Here is a 24,108-nt window from a genome sequence, read left to right as displayed (position 1 = left end):
GAAAGAAAGAAAGAAAGAAAGAAAGAAAGAAAGAAAGAAAGAAAGAAAGACTAAGGGTAAGGAGAAAAGAAAAAAGAAAAAGAGAGAGAGAACCCACCACCCTGTGTGAGCAGCACAAAGGGAAATAGAAGGTAGGGGCATGTGAATCCACGTGGCCCTTTGCCAACCCACTTGCCTCTCATGCTGCCACATTTGCATATATCAGGGTAATTTCTGGGATGGAGGTTTTTACTGAGCCCTTGTTGGCAGAGAGATTTTCTCCCAGTCTCAAGACGTTCACAAAAAGCTAGTACTGAGAGGAAAAACCTGCTGGGACTTACATGTAATAGCATCTTCGAAGCAGCTCTATAAGATGACTAACATTTCAGCTGGACATGAGACAACTTGGCGCCAGAAATGGTGGATGATGGTGCACCACCACTGCTTCATACAGCCCACTATCGAGGCAAGGGGGTCTGAGCACATTGCCTGCAAATAATATGTTTGCAACTTTTCAATTCATTTGAGTCCTGACTAAAAAAAAGCGTGCCAGGCAAATGATCATCTGCATGACTTTTCAGAAGGTTTTGTCCTGCTAGCCCCTAAATGATATGTAAAAACAAATCAGGGAGTTGGAGCCATCTGAAATGTAGCTTGAGAGGGTAAGAGAAGATGGAGAGACATGCTAAGGGTTTAAATAGGAGGAACCAATGAGGAAAAGCATATGACACTATTACAGTGGAATTTTGCCTTTTTGGCCATTCCTGTATTTCCAGTTGTGGAACCATTTGTTTCAAGCTATTCCTCTGATATTTTTTTCTTTTTTTTGCATCTTATAAAAGTGAGGAGTCTATAAAAGACAACATTTTGTAGGCCTGCAGCCTTTGTATCTAGCTTTTGGAAATAAGTTGTTACTTATCTGCCTATGAATGCCTTCACCCAGCTTTCCTCAAATTTTTGGGGGGATGAGGAAAAATTAGTTTCCCTTTAAAATATGGAACCCCTGGAGAACATTTATTTCTCAGAGAATGATAAACAAGGAAAGGGGATGTGATGCATACAGCACATTTAAAAATATTTTCAGGCTGGGTGCAATGGCTCATGAAGCTTGCATTTTAGTGCAAAAACACCAAAAACCAAATAAATATATAATATGGCAAGTGTATTGGTAAGCATTTTAGAGAAAAGTGAAATAGGATAAAAGGATTAGAGAAGAAATGGGAGGGTGGAGGGTCCATGCTATGTTGTAGGTTATGATTGTAAAGATCATTAAGTCTAGTCTCCATTCTCCCTCTGTGCAGATGAAGAAACTGAGGCACTAAAGGAAAAGATGACTGCTCAGCGTCCCCCAGCTAGCTAGGGGACCACTGGGAATGAAACCCAGTTCTCCTGACCCAAGACAAGCCCTCTTTTCTCCCATCTCGACACTCACACTTGGAAATGGGTTGCTGCAGTAGGAATTTGAAGTCTAGCATTTTTTCCCTTTGCAATCAATTGATACTGATTTTCTTATGAGTACAAAATGAATTGTCCAACACCATTCACATATCAGCTTGTGGCAGCAGTAATAGTCACTAACATTTAGAAAGGGGTGGCATGGAAGTCGCCTAGAGTTGACTCCCCACTGTGGGGTCAGTTCATGAGCATCTGCCCTATGCTCAGCACCTTTCACACTGATGTGACAAATTCAGGATGCATCTCCAACTTTAATATGTACCTGAGTCACTTGGGAATCTTATTAAAGTGCAGATTCTGATTCAAGAGGTCTAGGTGGGACCTGAGGCTCTAATAAGCTCCCAGGTGATGCTGAGGTTGCCAGTTCACAGACCGCATTTTGGGTATCGAAAGTCTATGTACCTCTGCTAGTTTGCTGAATGCAACTGAGAAAGAAACCTCAGGGTTAACGCTTGCATTTTTCTTTCTTCATTTCTCCATTGTCCTATTCCCCTCCCTTGGAAGGCTCCAGCTTAGAAAAAGAAAACATTATGAAATAGCAGTGCCAAACCTGAATTACAATGTTAGGCATGTAATTATCTGGGCAAAAGCCAGATGTCTCAGACTAGGGGTTAGTACAGCTTGCTGCCAGGGCTGGGTAAAGTTCCTAGATTGAAGAGACAGTCGAGAGTACCTGACATATGCAAGAGAAAAGGTGTACCTGTGCCTGAAACTCTGGGAGGTGAGAAGTGGACAAGGGTTACTGCCGCATAAATAATTGAGGAAGCTTCTCCTTCCCCACCAGATTGCAAACTGAGATGTCTGCATGTTAATCTTGGCCACAGGGGTGACTCGGTCTGTGTCTGCAAATGAAAGCTTTCATCCTTGGCTGTGAAATAAAAATAGCAAATAGCATGTGGCATGCAGGGGCTTTTCCTCTATAAGAGGCTGTCACTGTCCACTGTTTAAAGCCTCTGCTTCAGCCGTCTTCAAGGAAGGAGGGCTGTGAATGAGTGGGGACAGATTGCAGAGCCAGTTCAGAGACAGCAGAGATACTCCAGGGAAAACCTCCCTTCTCTTGCTGTTTACATTTGCACATACTTACCAGCTTGCCAGAACTTCTTGGTGTCAACAACCTTAACTGACACTGCGCCATGTGAATGTATCTCCTGGGGACTCAGAAGATAGCTCAGGAGGAAAAGGCAAAGCCCTCACACTGTGATCTGACTGAGCTTAGGAGAACTGGGCTCCCCAGATCTTTTTGCAAACTCAGTTTCTTCTCAGAGGAAAATGGTAACAGTGATAACAAGAAAAAAATAAAACCGTATCTCTAAAGTGGACAAAGGCTATAACAGTTACCATTACTCTTCTGGAGGCAAAACCAGTTCCAGTGGGCCTAGGGCTCTGCAGCTATGCAGGGCTTCTTTACAACTGAAGACTTTAGACCATTTGGTTTGTATTCAGTAGCACCAGGTGGAAGATGTGAGGACGGGATGGTGAATGGGAGGTAGATATCTGACTTTAGATTTCTAGGCATTTGCCAAAATATTCCTTCTCCAGTCAAGACTTGTTGCCATCGGGAAAAATGGTCAGTCACCTTCTAACAGTTGTGATCTTCCTAAATGAGCTCAGCAAAGGCAAATGGAATGTTCTGGATTACCAACCAATGGCCCAGAAGGTTGTATATCACACTGGGAATTTTTGCTGGTCTCTTTTGTTCAGAGGTGGAACACTCTCATCAGTTGCTAGAAAGATTTCCCACCACCCAGATAAGCCATCAACTATCTGAGGGAAAGAAACATCAGTCAATATCAGCTCTAGCCCGATAATAACCTCCTAGTCTTGGAGATGGGAATAGGGAAGACAAACACCCTCTTCTTCAACAAGTCTCAGAGCTTACTGTAGTGTCTCAAGGATAAGGCTCCTATGACCCAAGAGCTGCTGGGCAACCTGTGTGTGTCTCAGCAGAGTCGAGGGTTTTGGGGACTGCCTGGAGCAACCCAGCTGTCACCGGCTGGCCCAGGGTTTCTGTATGCGGTGGTGATCTTGGCTTGGCAAACACCAAGGGAGATTCCAGGAAAACAAAGGAAAAAAAAATCCTTTTCACTTTTAATTCAAATGGCCCTTATTGCTGCCACTTTGAATGGCTAAGACATTTGTACCTTTTTTTTTTTCTTGAGACGGTGTCTCGCTCTGTCGCCCAGGCTGGAGTGCAGTGGTGCGTTCTTGGCTCACTGCAAACTCAGCTCACTGCAAACTCCGTTCATGTCATTCTCCTGCCTCAGCCTCCCCAGCAGCTGAGACTTCAGGTGCCTGCCACCACGCCCGGCTAATTTTTTTGTATTTTTTGTAGAAATGGGGTTTCACCATGTTAGCCAGGATGGTCTCGATCTCTTGACCTCGTGATCCACCCGCCTCGGTCTCCCAAAGTGCTGGGATTACGGACGTGAGTCACCGAGCCCGGCCGGAGACATTTGTACTTTTTAGTGGCCTCCACTTCCAGATGTGGAGTACTGGATGCCCACTGATGGGGCCACTCTGTAGCTCTCTGGAGTGAGCCAACCCCAGGATATAGGAGGAGCAGGGAGGGGCAGAGAAAAGCTTAGTTCATTTTTCTTATTGTACGACTCATCTTAAAACACTGCAATTTCTTTCAAGCAAAATAGCAAGCCTTTTTTGTTTGAATAAACATTTTACTTTGGGATAATTTTAAATTCACAGAAAAGTTGTAAAGATAGTACAAAGAATTGCCATATACCCAGCTTCTGCCAATGGTAACATCTTACATTTCCACCGTACATTTGTCAAAACTAAGAAACTGACACAGGTGCAATACTATTACCTAAACTCCAGACTTAATTTCAGTTTTGCCAATTTTCTATTTAATGTGCTTTTTCTATTCCAAGAGACAATCCAGGGGACCATATTGCATTGAATAACATGCTCTTTTCTTTTTTTTTTTTTTTTTTTTTTTTTTGAGACGGAGTCTTGCTCTGTCACCCAGGCTGGAGTGCAGTGGCCGGATCTCAGCTCACTGCAAGCTCCGCCTCCCGGGTTCACGCCATTCTCCTGCCTCAGCTTCCCAAGTAGCTGGGACCACAGACGCCCGCCACCTCGCCCGGCTAATTTTTTGTATTTTTTAGTAGAGACGGGGTTTCACCTTGTTAGCCAGGATGGTCTCGATCTCCTGACCTCGTGATCCGCCCGTCTCGGCCTCCCAAAGTGCTGGGATTACAGGCTTGAGCCACCGCGCCCGGCCCAACATGCTCTTTTCTAACAAATCTCTGCTTGAGCTAATCTCGCTGATCTTTTAACCAACTTTATTGAGCACCCGTTCTATACAGGGCCCTAGCTAAACCAAGCGGGAGGGATAAATAAGTCCTGCATAGTTCGTTATCTACTTGGAAAGGCTGATGCATAAATACTGCTGTGAGATGTATGTAATCAGAGTGGTTTGCAAACAGTGCCCCAAGATTGTGGAGGACAGGCATAGTTCTCTCCACCTGGGGCCTCACTGGGGCCACATTTACTATGAGTCCAGGAGAATCAGAAGTGCATTTCTAGGTAGGGAAGTGGGCTGGAGAGGGAAATCTGGGAAAGTGATACAGAGTTCCACCCAATTTGACTTTGATAGGAAAGGGAAAGTACTGCAGGGTACTGAGCTGACTATTTAAGATGTGGATGCTTAGAATTAGGAAATGTCCTGGTTTCTAAAAACAATGAAGAGAAGTACTCTAATACTGGGGAAATTGTGTGAGCGTGTTAGTTGGGGGGCTTTTCAACTGGGGCTCATTAGGAAGAAACCCCACCGATCTTTCTTTCACTATGTGGCAGCTAGTTGAACTATTCGATTTTACAGCAAAGAACTCACAAAAAGAGTGCCTTTGTTCCCAGATTGAAAACACAAGAAAATACCCAAAACTTGAATCATGCCAGTATCCAGGTAGAAAATCATTCGTATCATTTGCCGGTTATTAATTTTGTTGGTGGCGATCATCTATGCTCTTTCCTCACCCTAGGAGTACTGACCCTCATTGTAGGAGAGGTTTGACTTGTAGAGCGAGGACCCATTTCCCCCACCCAAGCCAAACAGCTGCAGGGAAATGGAGCAGTTTGACACCAGTCACAGCTCTGTCCTAGGAGAAGATGGTGATGTGACCTGGGGACGGAGACTGAACGCAAAGCTCAAAGCAGTGCTCTCTAAAAGCAGGGTGTCCCTTGATGTCTGAAGAAATGACAATGTTGACCTATAGGCTTCCAGGTAGGGTTCCAAAAATGTACTCTCGGGGTCCATCTTCCATACTCAAAGCTTAACTTCAGTTCCCCCACAAGGATTTGCTTTCTCGACACAAAGAAGGCCAAAATGTAGGATCCATGCTTTTCTAATGTAGTCTTCTACAAAATTCTCAATGGGCCCACTCTCCCCAGCAATCCCAGACTTATGATTCCATATTCCAGCTGTTTAGCTCAAGGGCTCACAAGGCAGGTGGGTTTCACTTAAAGACAAAAGAAGAGGACGAGAGTCCTGGGGGTAGCGCCCCACAGGTGAGGGCTGGCAGTTGAGAAGGCAGGAGAAAGTGTCACTTTCATGACTGATGGGGATCCAGTGTGACTTCAATAGCTGAATGAGGCCGGGTGCGGTGGCTCATGCCTGTAACCCCAACCCTTTGGGAGGCCAAGGCATGAGGATCATTTGAGCCCAGGAATTCAAAACCAGCCTGGGCAATGTAGTGAGACTTCGTCTTTACAAAAAATAATGATGATAATAATAATAACTCGAGTAAGCCTTCATCTTTCTGAGCCTCAGATTTTCCATCTGTAGATGAGAATCTTATCACCTGCCCTGCCTATCTTGCAAGGTTCTAGTAAGAATTTGAAAAACAAATGAATGCAGAATAAATTGCCTGGTATAATAATACTTAATAAAGGACAGCTATCATTCATATTACTTCATGTATCCTAAAAAAGTTCTTTCTTGCAATTGAATTCCTAGTAAATATGAGAGTCTCCTTGCAGTAAAGAAGAGAACAAACTTTATGCTACTAGAAAAAATATATGGCTATTTGCCTACTGTGGTGGAGAGAATTATCACTCTCCAATTCAGGATGGGGTCCATGTCCCGTACATCACATGAGAAAGGGGAATTTAGGTGGCAGATGGAATTAAGGTTGCTAAGCAGATGACTTTAAAATAGGGTGACTGTCCTGAAGTTTTAGGGTGGACCTAATGTAATCACAAGAGTCCTTAAAAGCGAAAAAGGAAGATGGAACTATGCAAGGGAGGACCAGCGGGATGGCAGCCTGAGAAGGACTTGGCCGGGCACTGCTGGCTTTGAAGATAAAGGGAGGGAGTCCTAAGCCAAGGAACGTAGAAACCTGTAGAAGCTGGAGAAGGCGAGGAAATGGATTCTCACCAACAGCCCGCAGACAGGAATGCAGTCCCACCGACACCTTGTTCTTAGTCCAGTGAGATTCACGTCAGACTTCTGATCTACAAAACTGTAAGATAAAAAACATGTGTGGGCCGGGCATGGTGGCTCACGCCTGTAATCTCAGCACTTTGGGAGGCCAAGGTGTGCGTATCACCAGAGGTCGGGAGTTCAAGACCAGCCTGACCAACATGGTGAAACCCTGTCTCTACTAAAAATGCAAAATTAGCCAGGCATGGTGGCGCATGCCTGTAATCCCAGCTACTTGGGAGGCTGAGGCAGGAGAATTGCTTGAACCCGGAAGGAAGAGGTTGCAGTGAGCCGAGATCACGCCACTGTACTCCAGCCTGGGCAACAAGAGCGAAACTCCATCTCAAAAGAAAACAAAACAACAACAGCAACAAAAAACAACAACAAAAAAATGTGTGGTCATGGACACAAACAAGGGAACAATAGACACCGGGGCCTACTTGAGAGTGGAGGGTAGAGTGAGGATTGAAAAACTACCTATGGCTACTAAGGTGATTACGTGGGTGACAAAATAATCTGCATACGAAACCCCTGCAACATGTAGTTTATCTATAGGACAAACCTGCACGTGTATCCCTGAACCTAAAATAAAAGTTTAAAAAATGTGTGTGTTGTTTTAAACCACTTCGTTTGTGATAGTTGGTTACAGCAGCAATAGAAAACAGTCATACCTGTCAATAGAAATTCTGGAGTAATGGCACATTCTTGGATGTAGGAATGAAATGTTATTAGCTGTACAGTTTTTCAGAAACTCCTTTACTCCTCTTCTCATGAATGTATAGTCACAGATGAATTAGTATTTTTCCCCCCATTTATCTGGCATGGATTGTAGTTGCTGAACTAAAGCAGATATTTACAGTGCTCTTCTTACACCTCTGACTATATTTGCAGAAACTTACATACAAAATACTGTTGCCTGATTCAGGCTGCCTGGTTTGGTTTTGAACAGGGTGTGTCAAGGTACATTCAAAGGGAAATTCCGACTCAAGGGCAAAGTGATGTTGATAGAGTCCAACTCAAAATATTTAGAGAAAAAGATGGGTATAGTCAGACAGTGGGCTTTCTTCCCTGTGTTTTCAAGGTTTTCCTGAGAACAACAGACATATGGTGACTTTCCCTTTAGCTTACTATTAACATGAAGCGAGAGGTCAATGACAGTGTCTGGCTCCTTAAAGGAGCTAAGAGAAGGGGAGAAAAATCCAAATTCCCAGGTAAACATCTGTAAAAGGATTTGGAACTGAGGATAAGGAAGTTTCGAGGCTTACTGAAAGGGAAAGGAAGGCAACGTTATTTACTGGCCACGGATCGTACTTCCTGTTGTGAAGCTCAGCACTGTTTCATAACAACTGGGGGCTGCTGTCTCTTGTGCTGTAATGAGGAAGCAGCGTTCTTGGTTCCTCCATATTACACAAATGAATGACCTCTACTGCACAGTGAAATTGGCATAGGGAGAAGAATGGGACGCTTGCCCCTGTAAACACGATAAAGCTTTTTAAAAAAAAAATTGCAGGAACATCTTTTCATAGATAATATGATTGAATATGTCACATGTCCTTTACCCCTCTGTAGGTTCTTGACTTGTCTGGAGATTAAAACAGCTTAAAGAGATAAGTACTCACCAGGGACTGCCCCTTAGCATGCATTTGTTGTCACTACACAGCCAGGGGCTATAAAAGCCAGCATAGTCTTTTAAAAAAGGAATTCCGTTCGTGTCTTTCTTATTATCCAACTTTTCTACAAACACCACGAAAACTTTTTGCAGCAAATTTGCCTGGAAGGTTGGCCAGGGAATTGGGAAACAACATTTTTACTTTGACAGGAGGCACGCTAACTTGCCCTTATCCTTCTACAGATAAGTCATACTGTGGCTAGGTTCACACATGTGAGATACAGTGAAAAATTGAAGAGACTTCTTGGATGTCTCATTGGATAAATACTCAAAAATCTAGATTTTTTTGGCAAAAAGGTCTTTCAGGTTAGCAGACAGAGGTTGGGTTTCCTTATCACACCGTGAGAGTTCAAATTCAGATTGGGCTATTTACAAACTGTGTGGCCTTGACTAAGTTAATTAACATCTCTGTGCCTCAGTGTTCTCAACTTTAACGGAGAGACTAGTAATACATATGCCGTATTCTTGGTGTGAGAATTAAGTAAGGCAACATATGAAGCCCGCAGAACAGTGCCTGATACTATAAAATACTCCATCAATGTTAGCTATTTTGATTAGACAGAATGGATGTAAATTCGTGATCGAGGACTAGAAGGTACAGAAACAGGTGACTCATCAAAGGGAAGGAATGCTTGAAAGCCCAGGAAACACTGCCCACCCGCATGTATGCTATCATTTGCACCCCGCATTCAGGGTTCTCCTGAATGAAGAAGCTTCTCTTTCTGCCTTCTTCTCTCCTTGCCTAGTTCCCCACGACAATCCTTCTGGTAGTGTCTGCACCAGCCGCACAGGGCTCCAGGGCTTTCCTATCTTCTTCCCCTCAGTCTCACACATTCACAAGGTTTTTGTTTTTTAAAAAAAATTATTGGAAGTGACTTTAGATATCTTGCTTGTGTTATAACTTTAAAAAATCTGGACCAGAAACGTTGCATAGTTTTACAAACTTATTCCATTTTGCACTTGGGAAATATAGACTAAATCCCATGTTTTCAATTTCCTTACCACTGTGCCATACTAAATATTGCGGATTCTACTTTTCTTTTTTTTTTTTTTTTTTTTTTTTTGAGACGGAGTCTCGCTCTGTCGCCCAGGCTGGAGTGCAGTGGCCGGATCTCAGCTCACTGCAAGCTCCGCCTCACGGGTTTACGCCATTCTCCTGCCTCAGCCTCCCGAGTAGCTGGGACTACAGGCGCCCGCCACCTCGCCCAGCTAGTTTTTTTTTTTGTATTTTTTAGTAGAGACGGGGTTTCACCGTGTTAGCCAGGATAGTCTCGATCTCCTGACCTCGTGATCCGCCCGTCTCGGCCTCCCAAAGTGCTGGGATTACAGGCTTGAGCCACCGCGCCAGCAGTGCAAATCTGTGCTACTCTATTCATTCCCCGTCATTGCTTAAGCTTCCAGGTTTGGTTTCTTATCTCTCCGTTAGATTCTAAGCATTCCAGGGCAGGGGTCAAATGTAAGCTTTGTATTCTCAAAGGTATCTCAAGTTCAAATCTCAAGTCTTTGACACTGGTAAGAATCTTCAGTAAATATCTATTGACTTTTGCATTGCTTCAGTGATTAAATGGCTATAAAAGGCAGATTGCTTCCCTCCTACCTAAGACACTGTGGATAGGTGCACCCATATCGAATGGCCCCTCACTATTGTGAGTGCTGGCTGTTTTCATCACAGTGGGTGGCATTCTGGGCTCTTCCCCCAGGCCTGGGTTCTCTCTCAATGCCATGATCTTAGCATTCTGCCTGTTGACCACACTGGAAGTGAAACTACACACTTATTTCTCATGGTGGGACACAGTGTACAAGGAAGTTAAAAAAAAAAAAAAAAGGAAAAAGAGAACAGACCTACTTTGTTCCCCTTAATCTCAGGTTTGGTGAATTACTGATTTGGGGCAGGCTTTAGAGGCTGGTAAATGACATGACACTGCCTCCTTTGTGGCTACTGGGTTCCTTTTGCAGGGGGATGGAAGACAGTTTCAAAGTTTTAACTTTGATCATCTTACATGGGAAATGTAAGAAAGGCAGGATCTTCACCTGTTATGATGGAGTACATGGCCCAGGCAGGGGACACTGCAGGGACTTGTGGTGGCAACTAGCACATTATCTTCTTGCATCTTCATTTCTTCTGGATGAAGTTCATGCTGAAGACTTCTTAGGAAATCCATTCATTAAGGGGAAAGTATTCCATTGCCTCACTTAGTTGTATATTATCCTGGCCTTTCACAGCCTGGATTAAACTCTGAGGCCTTCTCTCTAACGCAAACTCATGGTAGGATAGAATATCACTCTCGTCAGGCCATTCATATTGACTAGTCTTTGACATACTCCGGATACTCTGGAAATACTGCTCTGCAGTTCTCAGCATTTTAAAGGGGGAAAACCATGGTTAAAACAAACTAAATATGGCCTGAGAAGAACTCCATACTTCTATATTTGAGTCCTTGTGGACGAACTATAGCCTAGCTTAATAGGTAGACAAAATTGAAAACCTAACTTAGTAGTATGCACCTGTAACAATAGCTAAGTCTTGGCCAATCCCAGTGGCCATACTTCAACCATTCATACACCGCTGAGTGTTCAACCCGTGTTCAAATAAGGCATACACCGAGCTGTAACCAGCCCAGCCATTCTGTACCTCATTTCCCATTTCTGTATGTAATTTCCCCCCCTTTTTTTTTGTCTATAAATCTTCTTCCATCACGTGGCTGTACTGGAGTCTCTGTGAATCTGCTATGATTCTGGGGGCCACCGGATTCGGGAATTGTTCATTGCTCAATTAAACTCCTTTACATTTAATTTGGCTAAAGTTTTTCTTTTATCACCATTGGCAGGCCTCCTTGGAACACCTATCTCCCACCATTCATTGCCTTTCATGGACTAAGTCAGGTACCACTTTCTGTCTCAGCCTAGAAAAAGTATTTCCTCCCCAACCTTAGAGAGAGGAGGCTAGACGAGATGGCAAGTACCTTCCAGTCCCAACATCCTAAGCATTTCCTTTCTCTTGGTGTGAAGTGATATAGGGAAAAGAAAGTGGGAGTTGGAGTCAAATTTGGATTCCAATGGCAGTATTCCTGCTTCCCGGCTGTATAGAGTTATGTGAGTCCACTTCTTCAAGGCTCAATTTTCTCATCTCTAAAATGGGAATAACGATACTAGTCCTAAAGTGCTGTTGGGAGCACTACTGAAGTCCTGCTTGCAAAGCATCTAGTACAATGCCTGGCCCACAGTAAGCACTGAATGCATTTAGCTATTATTATTATTAATAGAACTGTGTAAATAACATTAGTATCTTTGATGGGACTGAAAAACAAGACAAAAAAAGAACTGGTCAGGTGAATCCTCACATGTTATGTTAAAACTCTAGGGACCAGGTCAGATGTGGTGGCACATGCCTGTAATCCCAGCACTTTGGGAGGCCAAGGTGGGAGGATCTTTTCAGCCCAAGAGTTCAAGACCAGCCTGGTCAACACAGCAAAGCCTCATCTCCACTAAAAAAAAAAAAAAAAAAAATATGCCTGGTGTGGTGGTGTACACCTGTGGTGCCAGCTACTTGGGAGGCTGAGGTGGGAGGACCACTCAAGCCTAAGGGGGCCAAGGCTACAGTGAGTCGTGATCATGCTACTGCACTCAACCTGGGTGACAGAGAGAGACCTTATCTCAAAATAAAATAAACAGACAAAAAACAAAACACTAGGAAATAATAAATGCCAGTCTTTCTCCTTCATTTCAGGGCCCAAATCACGTCTTATTGTTGTTGTATGACTATTTTCTTTTTGGTCTGCTTTCTACTATATTTAACTTTTGCATGTATTCCAGAGCATCTGACAAAGTGCAGTATGCATGGTAGTATATTACAAAACATCTAAGATATTGAATTGGTCATCTGTTTCCTAATTGGCCAGTCTATCATGGCAAATAATCATGAATTTCCACCATTCTGACCAGTGCTCAGAGTGATTTGATAAAGCAGAGATGGACTGGAATTGTTCACAACCACACATTCAGCGACATCCAAGTTTTTCATTGGCCATGCTGAGGAGCAAAGCTATTTAGGGGCTGGTGGGAATTGGACCTGGATGATGCACAGAAGTTGGGCATAAATAAACAGGTCCTTCACTCTGTCACTCAGGCTGGAGTGCAGTGGCGTGATCTCAGCTCACTGCAACCTCCACCTCCAGGGTTCAAGTGACTCTCATGCCTCAGCCTCCCAAGTAGCTGGGATTACAAGCATGTGCCACCACACCCGGCTAATTTTTGCATTCTTGGTAGAGACTGGGTTTCACCATGTTGACTAGGCTGGTCTCGAACTCCTGAGCTCAAGTGATCCACCGGCCTTGACCTCCCAAAATGCTGGGACCACAGGCGTGAGCCACCACGCCCAGCCTTGGTCCCTCTTATTGACCAGCTACTTCAGACTAACACTGGCCACACACTGTATCTCATAATCCTTTCAGTCATCTCTAAGATAGAGATTTTTGTCTTCCGTTTTACAAATGAGGAAACTGACAGCCAGAGAGATTAAGTAAGTTTCTCAGAGTGGAGTAAGGCCTTTCAACTTCACAGCCATGTGCTTCTCTGCAGTATTGTCTGGATTTAGCAAAGTGGGATTTAAGAATTACTTCCTTTGTCTTTACCTGTACTTAGGAAGTAGGCTTAGTTCTCTGAATAACCCACTTCTTGGACCATCAGACAACTATTTTCACACACTTTCATCTTTCCCTAGCCTCCCTGAGTAGGTTAGGAAGTTATTATTTGCGTGTTTTCCAAAATGGTAAGGGCTTCGGGTAGACTTTCAAATTGTAAGAGTCATTTGAACAGAATTAAAATGTTCCACCCGAAGCCTTATACAGACAGTGCTTTGAATACATCTCTAAAAAGTATCTGACTGCATCTAATTTCTTAAAATGTGCTTTTGCTTAACTTACATTCAGTAAGCCCACCCCGTCTCAGACATTTTTACTTCTGAAGATCACTGGGGCCAGGCTCAGTGGCTCACCCCTGTAATCCCAGCATTTAGGGAAGCCAAGGCAAGGGGATCGCTTGAGGCCAGGAGTTTGAGACCAGCCTGAGCCACATAGTGAGACCCCCATCTGCTTGTGGTGACACATGCTTATAGTCCCAGCTACTTGGGAGGCTGAGGTGGGAGGATTAATTGAGCCCAGGAGTTCGAGGCTGCAGTGAGCCACGATCACATGCTTGCACTCCAGCCTGGGCCACAGAGCTATCTCTCTAAAAAAAATAATAATAAAAATAAAAATAAAAGAGAGAGAGAGAGAAATCAGAAATAGCTCCTTATAGCAAATACATTCAGAATTTCTCCATAAACACAGACTCCCAGGCCGGGCACGGTGGCTCAAGCCTGTAATCCCAGCACTTTGGGAGGCCGAGACGGGCGGATCACGAGGTCAGGAGATCGAGACCATCCTGGCTAACACGGTGAAACCCCGTCTCTACTAAAAATACAAAAAAACTAGCTGGGCAAGGTGGCGGCCGCCTGTAGTCTCAGCTACTCGGGAGGCTGAGGCAGGAGAATGGCGTAAACCCGGGAGGCGGAGCTTGCAGTGAGCTGAGATCCGGCCACTGCACTCCAGTCCGGGCGACAGAGCAAGACTCCGCCTCAAAAAAAAAAAAAAAAAAAAAAAAAAAAAAAAAAAAAAAAAAAAAAACACAGACTCCCATGACAACCAAACAAAGAGAGACAAGGAAGGAGAAACACTCTCTTAAAGCCATCAGCTGTACATCCTTTCTTCTAAAAACTGTAGGACAGTATAGATTCTGCTTAAATTTTTATTTTTATGACTGATGTAAAAAATGATCCTTTGTTTAAAAGTCCTTTCTACTACTCTATGTTATATCTAAACTAGTACAGAGATATTGGTATAAAATATCTCTCCAATGGATGAATTGATTAATTGACTTGATAAGTTTGACTTAGCGTGTATATGTCAAAAATCATTTTGAGTATTTCCACACACTTTGGGCTTCCAACGATCTGCATCCTTTCCCCCTATTGAGATTCTCTATGCTGGCATGTTCTTCTATGGCACAGTGAGGGAGCAGTTGACACAGTATAGGCCAAATGACCCATCTATTTCTGTTTTCTCCCTTAATTTACAGTATCACTGATTATACCCAAGAATTCCATTCTAAAATAGTTTTACACTTATTTTGCTACTCAGGTTCAGGACCTAGAAACACTATCACCAGGGTATACTATGGATTCAATTCTGGGGACATAAACATGGGGACATAAACAAAGGTCTATGATGAAAAGAAAGGTTTACTATTACTTGTCATCCTCAGTTCCATTTGTCTTATTAGAACCTTGCTGGGCACAGTGGCTCAAACCTCTAATCCCAGCACTTTGAAAGGCCAAGGTGGCAGGATTGCCTGAGGCCAGGAGTTTGAGACCAGTCTGGACAACATAGTGAGACTCCGTCTCTACAACTAACAATAATAATAGTAATAATAATAATACAAATTAGCTAGGCGTGGTGGCATGGTGGCCTGTTCTCCCAACAACTCTGGAGGCTGAAGAGAGAAGATCACTTTAACCCAGGAGTTTGAGATTGCAGTGAGCTATGATCACACCACGACATTCCAGCCTAGGCAATAGAGCAAGACGAAACGAACGAAAGAAAGAAAAGAAAAGAAAAGAAAAGAAAGAAAGAAAGAGGGAGGGAGGAAGGAAAGAAAGAAAGAGAGAGAAAGAGAGAAAGGAAGGAAGGAAGGGAAAGAAAGAAAGAAAGAAAGAAAGAAAGAAAGAAAGAAAGAAAGAAAGAAAGAAAGAAAGAAAGAAAGAAAGAGAAAGAAAGAGAGAAAGAGAGAGAAAGAAAGAGAGAGAAAGAAAGAAAGAAAGAGAAAGAAAGGAAGGAAGGAAGGAAAGAGAGGGAAAGGAGGGAAAGGAAAGGAAGGAAAGGAAAGAAAGGAAGGAAAGAGAAAGAAAAGAAAGAAAGAAAGAAAAGAAGGAAAGAAAGAAAAGAAGGAAAGAAAGAAAAGAAGGAAAGAAGGAAAGAAAGAAAGGAAGAAAGGAAGAAAGAAAATGGAATCCAACAATCCCCCCCAGCCGACATTATATTTCCTTTTTCTGTATCCTGGGCAAAGAACATCAGAATTTTCATACACAGTAAATTCTCTATATGTGCTTGTCACTGGGGTAGTTTAAAAACCAGTGCTGTAGGGTACAGGTTTCTCTCCACAAATCACCACAGAATCAGCTTCTGACAGATTTGCAGCTAGAATGACTCTTGGCCAATTCTAGGATGATTCCTTTATTCATTAGTGGTTTTCAATGCGTTGGGGCTACTCTCTCTGTTATTTGAGGACACCATGCAGCGTGCAGCGGTTTTTTATTAACTCACTAATTGTGCCATTTCTTTCACTCTTGGGGTGACATTGTATGTGTTCTAATATAAGATATACAACTCTTCATCATTTTTCCCTGTTCAGATAATCTGTTCTGCATGAGGACTCCCTGTAAGAATTTTCATAGTACTCAACTGCAGTAAGAGAAAGTTTGAAATATGAAAGGACATTGGTCAAATAAGTTATGGTAAACAAAATGGAATGCTAAACATCGATTAAAATGAGATGTTTGCTACTACATACTCACAAAAAGATTTTTTAAATGAGATGTTTGGGTGCAGTGGCTCATGCCTATAATCCCAGCACTTTGGGAGGTCAAGGTGGGCAGATCACTAGAGGCCAGGAGTTCGAGACCAGCCTGGCCAACATGACAAAACCCCATCTCTACATGTCTACTAAAAATACAAAAAAAAAAAAAAAAAAATTAACTGGGCATGGTGGCACATGACTGTAATTCCAGCTACTCAGGAAGCTGAGGCACAAGAATCACTTGACCCAGGAGGTAGAGGTTGCAGTGAGCTGAGACCGCAGCACTTACACTCCAGCCTGGGCGACACAGCGAGACTCTGTCTCAAAAAAAAAAATAGAAAAGAGAGATGTTTGAAGGATATTTTACGTTATGGAACATTTGTAATGCTACAGTGAATATCCTTGTTCTGAATCATGTACACCGATGCAAGAAATTCTGTAGGATATATTTCGAGGAACGGAATTGCTCACTCAGAAAGTTTAACTATTTTTCATTTTATATATATTGGTGAGAAAAACTTCAAAAAGATTGTACAAACTTATAATCACAAAGCAGTAACTGATTGGATGAGTTTTTTTTTTTAAAGACCATTTTTAATCCATCCAGTTTAGTCTAGCAACAAGCTGGAATGCTCTAAAAGAAACTCTAAAACACCAATTTGTCTTTTCACTCAAATATGTATCTTTTTCTGAAAAAATGTGTAGTGAACTATATATAAAAATCATTCTATAAAGCATTTCTTTTATGTTACTAAATTAATCAGTAGAAAGGACACGTCTTATAAAAATAAACTGTTGAAAACATGTTTTCTCAACATCCTAAAAGCTTCAGTCTGTATAGAAACAACCCAACTTTGTGTCTAAATGCTATGTGTCACTCGTATGTTCCAGCCTCGGTTTCCTTATTCTTAAAATGAGGAGTTGGAATCTAAGGTCCATTTCAGATGTAATGACTCCATGATTTTACAATCCCTCTTATCAATTGATTGTAGTAATCAAGAGAACTTCCTTCTCTCTCCTAAGAATGACTTAAAAAAAAAAAATTAGAAATAGGGTCTTACTCTGTCACCCAGGTTGGAGAGCAATTATAAGATCCTAATTCACTGCAGACTCGACCTCCTGGGCTCAAGTGATTCTCCTGTCTCAGCCTCCCAAGTAGCTGGGACCCTGGGTGCGCCGCTACGCCTGGCTAATTTTTTACTTTTTGTAGACATAGGATCCCAGTATGTTGCCCAAGCTGGTCTTGAATTCCTGGACTCAAGTGACCCTCCCACTTCGGCCTCCCAAAGTGCTGGGATTACAGGCGTGAGCACTGCACCCAGCCAGAATGACATCTTTTGTCATAGGTTGTGTTTAGTCCTTGCAAAAGCACTCTGAGGTCTCAGTATCATTGTGCACATCTTACAGAGAGAAAACTAAGGCACAGAAAGGTCAGTAACTTTTCTGCGACCACAGAGCAAGGCAAGGGTGGCAGAGGAGCAAAACTGCAACCCTGGGGGCTGGGACAACAGAGCCACATTCTTTCTCTTTTCCTCCCTTTCTTCCCTATTGTTAACAGATGGAAGCAAATCTCAAGGTGAATCCTATTTTGACATTGCATCCCATAGCTTAGATAGACAATGTTTATTTCTGTGATCCAAGGGAGGAGATTCTAAAATTATGTTCAATTGAATGTACACATCCAAACGTGGCTTAGCTTCTTTACGCCTTATGCTTCTAGAGTCTGTTTATGATTTGTTTTGATTTTTATGTTTTTAAATTTTTCTAGGATATGTGCTTGATAGTACTGAAACAAAGGCAAAAAAGAATCCTGGGGTGGGGGGGCGAGTGGGAGGGAAGTCTCTTTAAGGTTAAATTGAGTTACGGTCTCTTGCAGATGAAGATGAATATGCTCTCACCAGACAGATTCTTGTGGCCCACGGAGAAATCTGGGCTAGTTCCCTTTCCTTGCTAATGAAGGGTGGTCACCGAGGAGACTGAAGGGAAATTTTTCAAACCAGGTGAGACTAAGTGTGCAGATCTTGGCAGCCACCTTTCCCTCAATGCCCCACCTCCCCACCCCAGACTTCCAGACACAGGCAGCTCAGGACATTTTCATACTTTGTGCCAGGCAAGAGATGCTCTTCAAATCTGTGGTATGTTGGAAAGTTTTTTTCTTTCTTTCAAATCGGTTGGATGTTCCACATCTCCAAATAGCAAAGAAAAATGCTTGATCTTGCATTTTAAACTTTCTTTCTTGTTGGTCTTAATTTTCTTTATGTATGTATGTCTGTATTTATTTATTTATTTATTTATTTTTAGAGACAGGGTCTCCCTCTGTTACCCAGGCTGGAGTGCAGTGGTGTGATCATGGCTCACTGTAGCCTCAAACTCTTGGGCTCAAAGGATCTTCCCGCCTCACCCTCCGAGTAGCTGGGACCACAGGCGTGCACCACCATGCCCAAGACAAAAAGTCTCAGGCTGAGAGCAGCAAGTGCAAAGGCCGTGGTGGAGTGGGAGACTACTCACTGTGTCGCAGGGAAGGAGAGGAGACCTACATTGACTGATGGGCGGTCATGGCATGTGAGCAATAAAGAAGAATGGTGAGGCCCCACCCATTGGCCTTATATCACTGGGATCTTTTTCTCATGCAATGTGCAGTTAATGGAAGGTTTAGAGCAAGGGAATGAAGGGCTCTGATGATTCATAATAATAATAGCATAGTGTGACTATTATGGTCATTTTTGAACTATCACTCTTCTAGCAGGATTAGGAAAGAGGCCCTAGACCAGAAACACAGACAGGGAGACCCAGTCCAGGAACAGGTGGATTAGCAAGGGAGGGCAGGGACTGAAGAACCTTGGGTACTAAGTGCACCAAGGGCACTGAGAGAAGGCCTGGGCTGCTGATTCCATGCTCCTGTGTCACTTTGCTTTAGTGTTACTGCTGTTCTGCCCTTTGGCCAAGGGAAAAGATAAGAGTAATTTGAAAGGAAATACCCCTGGGAGAATAACAGCTTGTTTACCTGAAATGGATAATTCCCTGGAACAGGATTTGCCAGCTTTCAAGGATTCTAAAATTATGAGGCCAATCTGCACTTTAACCTGGACACGATCAGGACGTACTAAACTGAGGCCGGAGAACCAGCCCTGGAGTTAAGACTCCTATTTTCAGTTTTGCTTTCGACCTTCCACAAACTGTTCCAATTCTCACTCATCTCCTGATTTCATAGTATTTTGGGCATCACATTTCCATGACTTGACTCCCTACACAAATTCTGCTTTGAAGCTTTTTCTATGCTGAAGCCACAGTGGATCAATTCAGTCCAACAACTGCTCAGCAGAAGGGAAGGGAAGTCAATCAAAGCAGGGATTTGGTGTCAAGTAAACACAGTAATAGGCTTTTAACTGAATGAGTCTTTCCCTTTTTAGCCAATTGTTTTGCTGTGTAGACACAGCCTCAAGTAGCCCCAGTACCATTTGTCTCTTCCCAACGACTCCTCCCTATTCTCCTTCCTGGTAGCTCTGTGGGCTCCTTCATGCTGGTTTCCATGCCACAACCTATCTGGAATCTTGGAATTGCAGAATTTCAGAGGAAAGAGAAGTCTGGAGTATATCTGAAGTCATGACAAACAACTTCCTTTCCCCATAGCTGATAAAGACTGGGCCTGTGGGTTCCATATGAAGGGAAGGTGTGAACACCCTGCATGACAGGAAGCGGTTTACAATGCCCTGGAGGTCCCTATGATTCACTGAGCAGTGCTGGACAACTAGACAAAAGCAAATGTCATATCCACCCAGTTCAGGGGGCTTAGGCAGCTGTTTACCACGCCAGCAGTTTTCCTGTTTCACACTCCATATCCTCAATATAGGGCATTCTCTTAAGTGACCCATCATGCCCCTTCCAGTACACTCATTGTCAGTCTTTCCTTTTTTCTCCTCCCTTCACTCTTTCCACATTTCATCCAAATTGTTCTCTTTTCCTCCCCTCCAGGGGAGGACAGGAGGATGCCCAGTGCCTGTTTCCAGTCTTATCATGAGCACAAGACCAGTTGGTGTTTACACATGAAAGGGAACTAACTGATATCCTACGCCTGTACATCAGAGGGAAGTACCTGTTTTCCTTTGAATTCAATAGGCAGCTAATGAGTTTTCCATTCCTTCTGATCTCAATCTGCTGTCACGTCCACTAGTGGGTGATCTTCTTTCTGTTGCAAAAGAGGACTTTCTGAACTCCTATGTGGGTGGTCATTTATGAAGGCTGATTGGTGTTTGAAAATAATTTAGAACTCTGTGTGTTCATATGTGTATGTATGTATGTGTAAAAATAAAAGTTGGTTGGCATAACATCATGGGTGCTGGGAGCGGGTCTGGTAACCAGGATAAAGAGTGGTCTTCTCTGTCCCTTGTCTGGCCACAATTAGGAGAGGGTCTGGATTGTCAGGAAATGGAGCTTGCTCCACCCTCTCACTGTGGCTCAAGAATTTTCTTTTCAACAATGAAAAGATGCACAGATCATAGTACAGGAGATCATAAAAGTCACTCTTGCTATCTTCAGTATATCATAGTTGTACACCATTCTATAAAAATATGAGAAAGAGAGAGAGAGAGATCTTTGTAGGAATAAACATAGAAAGCCATTTTATCTACAAAGCCAATTCAACCTGGACTGCAGTACTCACAACCATAAAGTACTAGTTAGGTTATTAGTTAGTGGTTGACAACCATAAAGTACTAGTTAGGTTATTAGTTAGTGATTGGAGGGATGCAAAAGCTGACTTGAATACATGACTTCAATCATTTGGATAAAGGTTTAATTTCCTGTAAGAAAGCTGCAGAAAGTCAATGACCTAAATATCTGAACTTGGGTTTTTCCAAGGAAACTACCAGACTTCCCCATTGTCTTAGATTAAAGACAATTAATAAAATGCCTAACAGGCCCCGGAGGTCTTCTGTGTAATTAGATCAACAGCAGTACAACATCTGAGATTTCTCTCTCTCTCCAACAAGACCCTTTAGGTTTGGTAACACATCCAAGGAGAAGAGGAAAGAAAGAAAGAAAACCCCAAAACCAAAAGCACAAATAAAACTGCTGAAATTAAGAAGTTAGGATCTTCCCAAAGGCAAGCAACTGAACTCATTCTACCAGTGAGACTGAGTGGAACCCTCTGCTCAGCCATTCCTCAGCATTGGACACGGGTTATTCTTGAGGTTTGGATAAACTATGGGTTGGTCTGCAGGAAATACATTCATTTTAAAATAAAATAAAAAATATGAGTTGGCATCAATAAAATTCTATGTTTTAAGAAATGCAGGTTGGTATTATCAGCCCTGTTTTGCAGATAGAAAAACCATGGCTCTGAGAGTCATCAGCAATCCTGATGTCTAGAAGATTTCAAGGCCAGGACTCAAACCTACGACCTGGGACTCTAGAGTGTAGAGCCTATGCTGTCTCCTTAAATAGTCATGACTTCACTAGGCTCACTGGAGAGAGATGATTTCACATGCAATATTTAAAAAGTAAGAATGCAGGGGTGATGAAAATGTGGCCCAAGTATATCTAAAAAGGAAGATAGTTCACTGGCATATCAGGTCATGAAACAACCGTGAGCGTGAACTAGGAAACCATAATGCATGTGAGAATGGCCCAAACACAACTGACTGCACCATCTGGAGAAAAGGTGAAACCCACACAGAAAGAACGCCAAACAGAAAAATGAGATGGGCTTATGTGAAGCAAAGATCAACATTTCATGTATCTTCTCACTTTAAGCACTTCTTCCTGCTTCTGGTATATCCCTTCACCCTGAGCTGAAGCAAGTTCATTAGCTAGGTGGAAAACAAGAGGAAAGCCAGTGGAAACTGACACTCTTTTTAGATTGTAACCCCTACTTGGGGCAAACTTACAGGATCTCAATGACAGAGGTTTGCTTTCTTAGTAAACAGCCTTGGAAGTTCCCCCTCATCTTCCTTCATGGGTCTGGTGTTCTTCATCATTTTACCAGTGACTTAATGTTGGGAGAGAAAACCTGCTTGCTAGATATTAAGATAAGCTTATTAAGAGAAGAGGATTGGAGTTGGAAGGGTGGGAGTTGAGCACTTAGCATCTCGCAAGACAGGATCAGAATTTTAAAGAGATCAGAGGAAATTGAAAAAGAATTCATAAACAAAAAGTACAATAAATGCTTGTTGAATAAATAATAAAACAATGCAAAAACAATTATCCTGGGGAAAATAGAGATGGAGAAGTTCGTTACAAAGTAAAAGGTCTATGGATCATGGTGATGGTACTTTTGCTTCTGAAATAAAAACCTAAGATGTATCACAACAAGCATAAATGTACTTCATAACACCAGTTCATTGAGTGCCTACTTAATTAATTCTGCTGAGATACTGATGAGGTACAGAAAAGGAAAGCGAGAATCAAAATAAATAGTTTGACTGTCTGTTGGGCACTCAAAGGGTAGTTCTTGATTGATGCATTAAAATGTACTCTTTTTGCAGTCTTCAGCTTTATTGAGGCATCATTGACATGCAATAAACTGCATCTGTTTAAAATGTGCAATGCGGTGAGTTTTGAGGTATACACACATCTGTAAAACTGTCACCACAATCAAGATGATCAACTGATCTATCATCCCTAAAACTTTCCTCATGCCTCTTGGTAATCCCTCTCTCTCCGCTCCCGGTACCCGGGCAACTACTGATCTACTTTCTGTGATTATAGATTATATTTTATAGACTCAATTTTATATAAATGAAATCACCCAGTAGATCTTTTGAGTCTAGCCTCTTTCATGCAACATAATAATTTTAAGAGTCAACATGTTGTCTTAAGTGTCAATATTTCATTTATTTTTATTCCTGAGTAGTGCTTCATGTAGCTTATTTTTTGGTGCTCAGTTATTACTTCCCTGGAGAGATTAGCCAGTTGACACATTCTTATCCTATTTCTTTATTCTGCACTTTTTAACTCACATCATAGACTCCGTAAATATTTATATGAATTTATTCAAGGATTTGGTTCAAAAATGAAAATCTCTTCGAGGGGATTCTACTAGGGATCATTCATTCACTTGTTCATTAAGTCATTCAGCAAATATTAATTAAGCTCTTACTAGGTCCCAGGCACAGTGCTAGGCACTGGGGATACAATAAATAATAAAGAAAAGAGACATGCATATCTTACATTCTTTTTTTTTTTTTTTTTTTTTGAGACGGAGTCTGGCTCTGTCGCCCAGGCTGGAGTGCAGTGGCCGGATCTCAGCTCACTGCAAGCTCCGCCTCCCGGGTTCATGCCATTCTCTTGCCTCAGCCTCCCGAGTAGCTGGGACTACAGGCGCTCGCCACCATGCCTGGCTAGTTTTTTGTATTTTTAGTAGAGATGGGGTTTCACCGTGTTGGCCAGGATGGTCTCGATCTCCTGACCTTGTGATCCGCCCGTCTCGGCCTCCCAAAGTGCTGGGATTACAGGCGTGAGCCACCGCGCCCGGCGCATCTCTTACATTCTAATGAGAGGAGACAGGTGGCAAACCCAACAAAAACAAAAATTATTAGTATGTTAGAAGTCAACATGTGTGATTTAGGAATAATAGAACAGGCTAAAGAGCCAACAGGCATCATCCTAACAATGCAGCCCGGATTCCAAACAGCTCCTGCAAACTGGACTGAATGTAGACTTTAGCATGGTTTCCTCAGTCACACTTACAAAGGCCCCATGGAAATCAACTTCCAACAGGACTTCAGAGAAACGGAGGCTGCCATGAATGGTCAGGTATTAGGGAATGAGGTCATCCTTCCACTGGACACTCTCCTACATCCCCTGCAGGTATGTATGTCTTAAGCTTTTGTGCTCACCTGCAGGAGAAAGGCCAGAAAGTGGCTGCCACATTCTTCTCCCCCAACTGCAGGAGTGAGGCCACAGGTTTACCTGGGAAAAATACTCTCCACAAACTTAAATCTCAGCACATTACACTGGT

The 24,108-nt window shown here is 42.7% G+C and overlaps 1 long non-coding RNA gene across 2 annotated transcripts in view; it reads left to right on the top strand.

The window, feature by feature from the left end:
* LOC111531630 overlaps positions 1-22,882 on the top strand; it is a 26,567-nt gene extending 3,685 nt beyond the window's left edge. Inside the window, exons 2-4 of one of the 2 annotated variants that reach the window (XR_004228698.1) lie at positions 18,028-18,151; positions 18,453-18,733; positions 20,124-22,882. This is a non-coding gene — a long non-coding RNA (uncharacterized LOC111531630). Of the gene's footprint in view, positions 1-18,027; positions 18,152-18,452 lie in introns of both variants that reach the window. The other variant, XR_002728340.1, reaches the window with a different exon arrangement.
* The last annotated feature ends 1,226 nt before the right edge of the window (positions 22,883-24,108 follow it).

The sequence above is a fragment of the Piliocolobus tephrosceles genome, chromosome Y (assembly GCF_002776525.5).
Source record: "Piliocolobus tephrosceles isolate RC106 chromosome Y, ASM277652v3, whole genome shotgun sequence".
In the NCBI taxonomy this organism is placed as follows: Eukaryota; Metazoa; Chordata; class Mammalia; order Primates; family Cercopithecidae; genus Piliocolobus; species Piliocolobus tephrosceles.
Note: the sequence above shows the minus strand (reverse complement) of the source record. Positions and strands in the feature narration are given on the sequence as shown.